General features: G+C 45.5%; 1 protein-coding gene and 1 long non-coding RNA gene across 6 annotated transcripts in view; one reads left to right on the forward strand and one right to left on the reverse strand.

Annotated features, from left to right (window-relative positions):
* Positions 1–3,514, reverse strand: part of LOC139054892 (uncharacterized) — a 216,738-nt gene extending 213,224 nt beyond the window's left edge. The window contains exon 1 of the long non-coding RNA XR_011511593.1: positions 2,971–3,514. This is a non-coding gene — a long non-coding RNA (uncharacterized lncRNA). The remainder of the gene's footprint in view (positions 1–2,970) is intronic.
* The window catches only part of LOC135907603 (high-affinity choline transporter 1-like), a 294,531-nt gene that overhangs the window by 159,969 nt on the left and 122,027 nt on the right, over positions 1–12,535 (forward strand). The gene's annotated exons all lie outside the window — the stretch shown is intronic.

A 12,535-nucleotide genomic window follows, 5' to 3' on the forward strand; every position in this document is an offset into this window, starting at 1 on the left:
CGCGCAATCTGATAAGTTAACGCTTTTTCGCTATTGAATCCGTGACAACATACTGGATGTTAGAAACACATGCAGGCGCGTCTTGAGCTAACTGATAACTCTGGAACTGTGGTTAGACGCTAAAAAAAAGCCTCCCCCCTAAAAAAAGAATACAGTTGCTTTCAATATTAGCTGAAAAATAGTGCTTGTCGTTTAAAAAGGGCCTCCAACACTGCACAGCGGCACTGACATACAGGAAATTCAAGCGCGAACTATCAAACCAGCGTATCGTGGTTCAATGTATCCCAATAGTTCAGGGGCCAGTTCCACCACGGGTACTGTGTCGGAGCTCATATTTCATGTCAGCATTAATTGTCACAAAATCACAGTATTTTTTCTTTAGATCTTATCATTACACAGCTAAAATACATCCAGCGAAATCCTCATCTTAATATTTCAGTACTTTTCGTTCTAACGTACACATCCGTGCTGATTCATATGTTACAAAGTACTGAAAATGTACCCTATGCTTTCCTCCAGGCAGCAGTTTTTATTCCATATGATGCCAGGAAACCGAGCCTGATGCCACCAACACTCAGGAACCTAATCGGGAGCGCGCACAATGTTCTCGCACACCTTGTGGGATGTACCGTAACGCTGAGGTGCGTCTTGTATAATATATGAGAATCGGCTGTAAAGGCAGTCGTGCAAGGTTTGACACATGCGCTTAAGCTCATGAAGTTGATTTGTGTCAAGATAACCTGTCCAAGCTTTCACACTTACTTTATAAGAAGTCTACAACACCATCAATATGCCGGCTGCTTTTAACTGCACGAAACAAAACTATTGAAATGATACAAACAATGTTAACATCATTTTATCATTCGAGTGTTCAGATTGGTAATCTCTAGATGCGGAGTAAGTTGAGAAGTTGTTTGCGTAATTAACAAAGCTACGTTAATTAAATTTTCAGTAATGGTTCTTACGTGGCTAAAGAAAGTGAGCAGTTTGGAGCCCGTCCACGAGATTATGCAGCCAATCGAAAAACTTTCGACTAAACATGCTTCTGTAAGAGCCATGCGAACAAAAATTTTCCAAGTAAACACTCTTGGAAGGCGTAACTGACACAGAAAAGGAACATCTGTAAAGCGACAGAAAGAACAGCAGTTCACGACGGGATACAAAAGAGGAACCACACACAAACTGCGCTAACCTTAAGCGCTGTTCTTTATGTGATAATGAAGCAACTAGACCGTCAGTCATTCCTTCCAAACCTGTAAAGTCAACCTGACCACATCTAGCCTTTCGGGATGCTGTCATCAATAGTATTGCCCCGCGAACATATTCCCCGTGGCCTTATAGTCACGTTCCATTTTTATTCATGCTGTTTTCTCGAAAGCAAGCAGTTTAAAGTTTTGGTGTCAATGCGGCATTGTACGTGTGCCGCAGAAAGCTTGCTTGGTCGCAGGAGTGATGCATGACGCAATGATGGTGCAGATTTAGCGCGTCGCTGGCATCAAGACAATGCGCTGCCGCCGAGGGAAGGAAGATAACGAAAGTGAACAGCTTGGTAGCTGCTCACGGAGCCGTGCCGATGGGGACGGTGCCATCATGACGAAATCTGAGCCGGCGATATTGATGGCTGCAGCGTTCTTGTTTTCTTTTATTCTTTTATGCTCTTTTTTTACAGCGAAGTCGTTAAGAGGAAGCTTTAACACGGGCCCTACTCCGACTCGGCCTATTCAAATAGATGTAAAACGCCGAAACGCTTTTCTTAGATAACCCCTGGACCGATTTTAATGAAATTTGTTGGATTCGGGAGAGAAACGTAAATTCTAGTGACTATTGGAAGCGGAATTTCTATTTAGGGCCTGAATTTTGGTAAAAGATATTCAACAATTCGAAAGTGCGAAAAGTACACAAGCACGAAGTTTACAAATTATTAACTCCACATCAAGAACTGATATCGCGGTTCTGTAAACAGCATCCATTAGACAATTCCAATATGCCGAGTTATATCTTACGTGAAGTCGTTACGTTGTGAACAAGGGTTGTGGAAAAGCTGTATTTCCATATTGCTAAATTTTTTGAGATTCATGCGTAATATATCAATTTTGTCTGCTTTAGATGTGCTGTTAGATCCAATGTACATAATTTTGATATCAGTTTTCATTGCCGAAAGAGAGTTGTAAACTTGATGGTTTCGTTTTCTGAAAATGTGCAATTTTTGACAATTTTGAATAAACAAATGATGACCTAATTCAAGAATTCGAAACGAACAGACACTAGATTTTAAGTTTTTGTTTTAAATGCAACAAAGCTTGTCAAATTAGATGCAGTGGCTTTCGAGAAGAAAGAATTCTCCTTTTACATTTATTTAGACAGGACCACCAGAGCTAAAGCTTCCTCTTAAAGGCTACTTTCCCCACTATCGCGTCCGCGTGTAGAGCCAAATCCCGAAGATAGCGTAATACCGGCCCGACCCGCAGTGGTGGTGAAGCATGCGTTCAGCGCTCCTCATATGTGGGCTGATCCCGAATGTAACGCCATGCCGGGGAGACCCGCGGCGGAGATGAAGCAGGCGTTAAGCACTCCCCATACGTGGGCCGATCCCGAAGACAGTGCAATGCGGGGCCGACATACGGTGGAGGTGCAGTTCGCCATTAAGGGACCCACATACACAGCTTTGCAGATCATGTTTCTCCACAGAGTGGAAGGGCACTGAGATTTTTTAGTTATCCGCGTTTACCCTGCATGCGTCTGCGATGAAAACAAGAAGCAGGTATGCCTGGAAAATCTAAGGTGGTGGAAGCAGGTGGTAGCGCAGAGGTTAGCATACTCAGCCCCTGCACGTACTTATATCTGCATTGACATGGGTTCATGGTAGTGATAGCGACCAACGCTCTACTTTTTCTTCGTACTCTAGTCATTGTGAAAATAAGGATGTGCTTAGCATCCTTACGAGTGGTGAAATGTGAGTGGCATCCTTACGAGTTACGAGTGGTGAAATCCCACTGGGGCTGATTGTGAAGAAAGCTTCCTTCCTCTGTCCACTCTCGCGATGGTGAAGCTAAAAATGAGGAGGAGGCCTGACGGACACAACGTTGATCGTCACCATAACAGAATGGATGGACGACCTGCGGAAAGGACAAGGCACACCAAGTTTTTAGCACTTAATTTGTCCTACAGTAAAGCGCTACAATGGCTAGTATGCCCTCATGGGAATGGTAGACCGAACTGCTGCTCACTGCTAACACTGGACTGATACTAAGAAAATACTCCGTCCGCAGGCACCACGCTACACTGAAACTAGTAAAACAATGTCAGTTTATAAACTGATATTGCCAATTATCTGGTGTCCTTCTTGTGTGTGTGGAGGGCATAGAGGTCCTGGCAATGAAATGGTATTATTTTCGTTTTTGCTGCAGTTGCACACAAACAAAATTCTTTGAAGTTATCCGACAGCGATCTACCGGTGGAGAAGACCAACCCACAAATTAAAAATAATTGCTGGTTTCAGATCTTCCAATTTACTTCGCGCTTAGCTACCATCTGTTATATTCTTCTTTTTGTGCTCTTATAAAGAAGAAAACTCCACATTACTACAATATCAACAACCGTACACAAAATAAACTGGCTTTGAAGCTGTGACCACGCACCGCACTTTTCTACATTTAGCACATGTAGTATTGGGGCAACACGTTTGAGCAAAATGATTAGGTTTTCGGTCAAAGCACTGTGACAGGCGGGAAAAACTCGTTGTCATGCCCGGTCGAAACAATACCATCTGAAATCTTATTTATTTATATTGATTTTTGAAAAATCACTATAACCGTTTATACATTTGCTTCGTATGAGTTATATACTAGCTTGCCTCGTCAATCTCAAAAATGTATTCTCTTTTCGGGAGACGGCCTTCGTGAAAAACGACGCAACACGACAGTAAAACATCCAGCAAGGCTCTATCCAATGATTGGCGAAATAGTGCACTGAGAGCGTGTCGACTAGCGTGCAATGGAAAGTTGAATTATGATCGTTTTAGGCTTGTGTTACGTCTAGCACGCGCGAGTAGTGTTAACAATGACATTGGTGTGAAAATGGTCAGCTCTATCTGCGATTTGTTCTTGTGGATCTCCACAATGAACGTCGCAGTCGTCACGATGAGAGCACTCCTGTGACATTATTAGCTCAGTGGGCTGGGAAGGCTCGAGTGGTAGCTCACTTTGAGGGGTATTGGCTAACAATTATTAATGTACGTACTTTGCGATGATGAAAAAGATGCAGAAACACCACTGGTGTTGTCTAACTATTCGTAAACAGGCCCCCAAATTTCAATTGGCCCACCCCAAACATTAAGTAGGCTCACCCCCGAATTTCAAGTTGGCACACCCTCAAATTTAAATTGGCCCACCCCCCTCAAATTTAAATTCGGCCACGCCCGATTTTCTTTTCGCCCAGCCTTAGAGGAAGCTTTAGCTCGAGTGCTCCTATCTAAATACATGTATAAGGAGAATTCGTTTTTTTCGGCAACCACTGCACCAAATTTGACGAGGTTTGTTGCATTTAAAAGAAAAACTTAAAATCTAGTGACTGTTGGTTTCGAATTCTTGAGTTAGGTTGTCAATTTTTCGTTAAAAATTGCCGAAAATCGAAAATTTTCAAAAAACGGAACTATGAACTTAACAACTCTGTAACTCAACCACTAAATATGATAATACAATTCTGTGAATTGCATCTAGTAGTACATCCAAAGCGGACAAAATTGATATGTTACACATGAATATAAAAAAATTTTAATCATAGGGAAATACAACTTTTGCAAAACCGTCGTAACCAACGTAACAAATTCATGTAAGATGTAAAATGACATATTGAATTTGTCCGCTTTGAATGATCTAATGGATGCCGTTTACAGAACCGCGATATGAATTCTTTATGCAGAGCTATGAATTTGTAAACATCGTGCTTCTATTTTTTTCAAACGGTAAAATATTTGAAAATCGTTTCAAGAAAATTCAAGCCCTAAATAGAAATTCCGCTACAACAGTCACTAGAATTTAACTTTCTCTTTCAAATGCAACAAATTTCATCAAAATCGGTCCAGGGGTTATCTCATAAAAACGTTTTTGCGTTTTACATGTATTTGAATACGCCGCGTCGGAGTTGGGCCCGAGCTAAAGCTTCCTCCTAAACTCAAATCGCAATCCCAAATTTCAATTGGGCCACCTCTAATTTTCAAGTTGGTGCATGCACGCACGAATTTCCGTAAATCGACGTCCAAATTTCGAGTCGGCGCACCCCAAAATTTAGGCTTGTCCACCCCCATATCGCCCCCAAATTCAGATTGGCCGACCTCGAGATTGCCCCCACATTTAGGTAGGACCAACCCCATATCACCCCCGAATACAAATTGTGCTGCCTCCACAACACCACCAAATTTAGGTTGGCCCACTCCAATACCACCTGCAAATCGAGGTTGGCCCACCCCCATATCCGCCCCAAACTAGCGCTGGCCCACCCCTCGATCACCTCAAATTTATGATTGCCCACTGCAAATCACACACCAATTAAGGTTAGTCCACCCATATATCACCCCCCAATTCAGCTTGGCGCCGCCGCACATCACCGCCGTGGTCAGGTTAGCCGGTCCCAATGTCACCCCAAATTTAGGTTGGCCCACCCCCATATCATCCCCGAATCCAGGTTGGCCCACCCCCATATCAGCCCCAAACTTAGCCTGGCCCACCCCTCTATCACCTCAAATTTGGGATGGCCCACCGCAAATCAATCCCACATTTAGGTTAGCCCATCCCCATTACACCCCCGATTCAGCTTCGCCCAGCCCCATGTCACCCCCATGGTTAAGGTGTCCCACTACCCATATCCCACCAAATTTAGGTTCTCCCACCCCCGTATCATCCCCAAATCCAGGCTGGCCCACCCCCCATATTCCCCCAAACTTAGGCTTACCCACCCATATATCACCTCAAATTTAGGTTGGGCCACCCCCATATCAGGCTCAAATTCAGTTTGACTCATTACCATTTCACCCCAAATTTAGGTTGGGCCACTCCCATATCACTACCAAATTCATCTTGGCCCATCCCTGTATCACGCCCAAATTGATGCTGATGGCACTTCCAATTTCAAGTTGGCCACCCCAACCCTTTTTATGAAGACCTATGTATTCATATGGGAAATGCGTCAAGTTTTTTGGCGTTACAGACACGATTTTGCACGATTTTGCTACCAAATTGCTGGGGTACTCGCCAACGAATGCTGCGCATTAAAAGCAACTGCACCGAACGAGCGACGCCATGTGTTGATCCTAAATACTGACGGCTAGCCAAGCTAGCTTCTCTATAGAGCGACCGGGGCAGCCACAACACGGGACATTTATTCAAATGGATTTTTTACGGGCACACCTACACATTCATACCACTTGGCTGTAGGCAACACATTAACAGTAGCTATTAATCCACACGCTGCACGTCTTCTCCTAGTTGGCGCATTTTTTATTTGAATGAATCTTTAGAAATAGTTAACGTTCGGGCAGCGACTCAGCTTAGCAGACCCTTTGTTCCGCACGAATGTTGCATAGGAATGGCACTGGCCACCGGGTGGCATTGTGGCCCAGGTGGACCTAATTCGCTCGGAGTATGTGCCATTAAGGACAGGCGAAAGTCGTGAAAACGGACCTTCCAGAAGAACGCAATAAGAATAGCCATTTTGTTCTCCCAGGTTCCACGCTACAAAGCACTAAAGTGTTTTTTTTTTGCATAACACAAAGCTATGCGCAAGCTTCTAGTTATGATGTCCAATGAATAAAATATTCATAAATGCGGTGACCTAACTAATGAACACAACACTGCTATGTTTTAGGAAGGAAAATAGAAAACATAATATTTCAAGAGAACCACTGGAAAACTAGAACCGAAAGCAAACCATGAGCTTTGTGTTTCTGCCATCTGTTGGGAGACTGTAAAACTAAGTCCTATGCGGCTTCTAAAAAAAAAAAAAAGAAACTGCAACGCTGCAAAACCAGAACCGAAAGCAAATATTGGATTTTGTGTTTCTGCCATCTAGTGACAGACTATAAAACTAGGCCCTATGCGGCTTAAAAAAAAAAGTGCGAAGCGGGAATCGAACCGCGGCTACCGCGAAGGGAGACGAAAGGTGCGCGCGATTCTACCGCTCGGCCACGGCTTCCGAGGCTTCGCCCAGTGTTACGCTTATGTTTTTATAGATACCACGTGAATTTTCACGACAGTGTTTCAAAAAACGCTTTTGGGAACAATGTTGCGCCATGTGTGGAGAGTCGAGATAGGCATCAATCGAAAGCTGAGTCTCCGGACTACATACGCTGCACTGCGTATTACGATAGACGTCGTAGGTTAATTACAGGCACCGTTCGTGCCTCGAAAATCGAGTACAAATTTTCGTCGTTTCCATAGGCTCCCATTGCTAAACCTTTAACCGCTGTGGGAACAAAATTCTTACGTGCCATAGCGTGATCACTGCATTTGGCTCGTGTGGATTGTCTTCTAGAACACGTCTGTCGCCTGCGTTTTTCAATAATCGACCTGCAGCTTTTGTTATTCGCGAAAAACCCGCTCGTTCCATTGAAAACGCGCTAGCTTCGTGCCGGGGCCGCTTGGGGCGCTAGTTGGTACGTGTCCAGAAAAGCTGGATATGAATTAATACACACAAACTCATCTAGTTTTCAGTTATTATGTCAGGCGTATAAGCCCGCTTGTGTCCTGGAATATCTGCATGGCTATGTATCCTGCAATTTAATTTCTGGCCATGTGATTGCAAGTCGCGTGTCAATCTCCTGATTTTCCTGACAATCTTATGTGATGTGCAGGCCCAGACAGTTTCTGGTGAATCCATGCAGGGTGTTGTGCAGGGTGTAATCTGCACTACAAGTGCTGCTTTGATTGCTTTCAGTTCAGCTTTTCTAGGTGCAGGATGACCTGGAATAGTACTCACTTATATGGGGTTTAAATTTATGTAGTGTCATGCTACTGTTACACTGCTATTGCCAGATCAGTGTACTATATGTGCCTTATGTTTGCTTGCATCTTCATGATTAGCAACCTCCTCTGTGTGAATGGCAGTTGCATATAGTCTCCTGGCCTAATTGTTTGCCTCATATTCCACAGTATGGGCCTGTTGTGTTTCAAGTTCAGGTCCTCCCGAGGTTGTGTTTCTGAAGGGAGGGGTAGTCGTCTTTGCATCTCATATGCTAGCTGGCATAGTATCGGTACGAGGTTCTGAGCTCTTGAGATAAAGAATTTCTGCTGCAGGCTGCAACTCTACTCTGTCTAGGTGCTTGTTCGTTAGCTCTTTCTCATAGAGGTCTTCAAGCATGGTACAGTTGGTAAGACCTGTTATTACTACCCGATGCCTGTTTTCGATGAGTTGTCTTTTTTGTGTGCTGCTGGTAATTCATACCGGACCATACCTTGGACACAAGCACAGCATCTGCGATTTTCTGTAGTATCCACTCGTCCACCCCCACTATTTCGAGATTATTCTTTTCACCAGGTGTGGAAGTTGCGTCCAGGCATTGCATAATTGTTTCACCCATGTGCTGGCTCTGCCATCATGGGCTTACACTAGCTGAGGATTTGTGGATGTTGACTTGCGGGCATATTTGTCCAGCTATGTGGATCACAATGTGCAATCTGGGGCAGTTCTTGATTCTAGTCATTCTCCTTTTTCCGACGTCGATATGAGCTGACTTATCAGAAAGCGAGAGGCCAGACTGGCCAAGAAAATCTGCAGTGTTGTCAAGAGCTTGTTGCATGATTCTTGATTTCTGTATAAGATAGCCTTCCCATAGAATGTAGTGTTTCTTGTAGTATGCCCGTGTTGTTGGTGTGTGTGGGCCAAATGTACCTCCAACTCTCACCTGGAATTTTCTGTCTTTCAGAAAGTTACTGTTTAAGTGCTCTACCAGAAATGTTTTTGCTCATCGTTCCTCTTATTAGAGCAGCATGAGGTACTGCTGTTAAAAGCCCCTTCATTCTTTCATAAGTGGTATTACACAATGTCCTGCAATAAAGTTTCTGCTGCTTATGGCCCACTCATATCTGCCAGAAGGAACAAATCTTGAAAAAGGTTTTCTTTGTGCTATGTGTGCGATGTAGTATGAGCATTCATGCCTTGACATTTATACATCTGTAGAACCAGCTTCCTGACAGAGTACTTACTATACCTGATCATGCTTATTTGTGCATTGCTGTTGAACAATACATATTGATGCAATGAATATTTACACACTTGAATTATCACGAAAGATGGTTGTTTTACATTTCTGCCCTTTGCTTTCTCTTGATGTTAGATTTTGCATAAGCATGCACCCCTATGCAATAGTATTTTGAAGTGTAAGGGTTCAATAAAAGGTGATGAACGAAATCTAAGTGCAAGAGCTTTTTTTCTCACCTATGACTCCCATCGAAATGCAACTTCTATGGCTGGCAAATCAATCCCCCGCCTTGTGTTAGCAGCAGAATGCTATAGCCACAGTGGCAGGTGAACAAATTGAAGAACAATATTTCTGTCTATAATTTTTTTTCTTGCCTGTATGTAAGTAAAGATTCGAATAAGTTTGTCATTGCAAAAAAGCCCAGTTTGTGGTCTTTTATTGAATAAACCACATATTGTGTATAGTTGAAATGCAGAAATTTGTTCTAAAATCCTCAGGTGATATATGTTCTTGCAAGTAGCATGGTATTTCATTACTTATATAGTAATCACAGCGGATATCGTTATATGGGTTTACACACTAATATATGTGATCACAAACTTATTAGAAACTTGCCAGAGACATGTAAGGCATGAATGTTTCTGCACACTTGATCAGCTGTGAACGTGCAAGAACTGCTTCTGCTGGCTGACTTCACTGCACAGTTTTGATTTACTTTTCTTCAGTGTGTCGTTTTATACTGTTTTATTCCCACAAGAACAGGCCGTTTGCCTGCTTTTCGCATTGTTGCACAAGTTCTACATAATTGTGCAGGAGGGTACGTTGTCACTGTATTTACTTAATCTACTAGCTGTACAGTTGATTACCTTGCAGAGCAAGTGTTCATACAGATGCAGTAAGGATACAAAGTCCGCAACACAGTCTATGTTTACTGGTTTCTGTGCAAGAAAAAAAAATCTCCAGAGAAGATGTGCAACTTAACGTGCATGTAATATTTTATTCAAGCCACGGATTTAATGCTACCTCAGCAAATTCATTACGATAGCCTACACTTTTACTCTGTCAAATTTAATAAGAGGCAAGATAAGCTTTCAAGATGCATAGGGAAATTCATGCTTGAAAACCGACAAGAAAATGCAACTGAACGGTACCGCGTTCAGCGCAACGTAGAAACTTCGGGTACTTTGCTGTCTTGTCATTTGCCCTTGCCGAGGTTGAAATAATTCAAGCTGCTCCGTAAGCGCGATTTTTGCATGCTACTCAACAAAAAATTGTGACGACCTCGTCGTCTGCTGGGGATCGAACACTTCCTAGGACTGACAACTCGCAAAGGCGCACGAAGCAAACGTGAAAATGCACTTCATTTGCTGTGTAGCGTGTCAACAAACGCATACCAATCGGAGAATGCAATCTGTACAAGTTTTTTATTCTCCCTTCGCGCACGTACCTAATTCGACGATCCACGTCTCCGCAATTGCACTTGTCGTGCGAGACGCCATCAAAACAAACCGGCGAAATAGCTCCGTTGACAGCTCTCTGCGCAATTTCGACGGAAAATCGCAGCGATCGGTGCGACGGTGCGACTGTGCGACCAACCGGTTGGTCGCAGCCGAAAATCGGGGGGACGGCACTGCGACTGCGATTTTCATCGCAAACGACGGAAATCGCACTTCCGGTGCGACGAAAATCGCATTATGTGAAACAGGCTTTCGCCGTGGCCAAAGCAACCATTCTGCGAACGCTCCGTGCGCAGCACCCGGACCAGTGCGTCGCCGCGGGTGCGTCACTTCGCCTCCTCCCCCGCGTGGGCTTCTCCCGGGCGGACCGCTCTTTCCTGCTTCGCCTGCGCGTCGGCTGCTAGAACACACAGGCTGCAGGGAACTGGCGACCCCGCGTGCAGCAACTGCGCCGATTTGGAGACGCTCGACCACTTGCTACTTCGCTGCCCTGCCTTCGATGTGGAGCGCACGGACTTGTGTACAGTCTATCGGCGACTGGGACTGACTTACGATACGGCGACCGCGCTGCTATTCCCTGCAGCCCACTCATCCATCGTGAAGCACGCTCTTTCGGCACTGCTAGACTACTGCAATGCGATGCACTTGAGAGCGCGGCTCTGAGCCCCGCTCTCACATTTTTTCCCCTTGCCACGCTCGTCCTGTCTTTCCCTCCTTCAACTTTTTCTTCCCATTCCCCCTACCCCGTGCAGTGCTGTTGAGGTGTCCTCCTGTGAGAGACAATTACGGCGCTGCACTCATCTCTTCCGTTTCCTTTCCTAAAATCACTTCACACGCGCACACACGAGCAACGTGGTCATTCTCTTTGACGGCTACTAAGTACTCCGTTGCGTGAACTACGGCGGGATGTTGATGAGGTGCTCTCTCTACAAGAAACAAATCGACATGTGCTACGAGTATGGCCGTCTGGGACACAGGACCGACGTGTGCCCTAACCCGAACGACAAAAAGTGCCGCGGGTGCGGTTGCAGCAATCCGCCCGATGGTCATCGGTGCGAGCCGGTGTGCCAACTGTGTAGGAAGGGTCACCTTACCGGGGACCGCAAATGGAAAGCCAAGTACAAGACACCGTACCTAGTCAAGCGACAACAATGGGAACGCAGAATGCGCGAGGAGGCTGCGGCCGCTTACGGCAGCAGCAGCACCTAGGACTACGGAGAGGAGGGCTACCGACGACGCCCCACACCGAGACGAGCTAGCGCCGACAACCGCTCGACCTCGAGGGCGAACCGTGCGCGTAGCCGCACTCGCTCCCGCACTCGTTCTCAAGCCCGCTCTCGCGCCGGATCCCGCCTCCGCTCGGCGAGGCCTCGAAGCCGTTCGACGGTCCGTGCCAGCTATGCAGCTGCAGCGGAAGGAGGACGAGGATCCAACCCCCCACATCTGAGCTGGGTGGCGGTCGCCTCCGGAGGCGCACCTCGTGCGCCGCTATTGCGAACGGAGACTGCCATTAATAGAAAGCCCGGAGCAACTAAAAGCAGCAGTAGCGCTCAGAGTAGCAACTGCAGAACAGAAAGCCTGTAACAGAAGCGACTGGATCAGTTAGAGTTCGTCATCAAAACACTACAGCAGGAAAATACTAGGCTAAAGAACGAAATTACCACGGTAAAGGGGGCCCCAGCAACTCCCTCTCCTCCTCCTCTGACCAAACCCGTCGCCGCAGACGCAACTGCTCGAATGGTCAAGAGCGCAGAGGAAGTCATGGAGGCGCAGGACGCACAACCCGCTCCTACTAAACGGAAGGCGCTAGACCCGGAACAGACCGAGACCAAATTGCAAACACGCGAGCAGAAACTCCGCGAGCGAGTCGACAGACTCGAAGACA

The sequence above is a fragment of the Dermacentor albipictus genome, chromosome 1, assembly GCF_038994185.2.
Source record: "Dermacentor albipictus isolate Rhodes 1998 colony chromosome 1, USDA_Dalb.pri_finalv2, whole genome shotgun sequence".
NCBI classification, from domain to species: Eukaryota; Metazoa; Arthropoda; class Arachnida; order Ixodida; family Ixodidae; genus Dermacentor; species Dermacentor albipictus.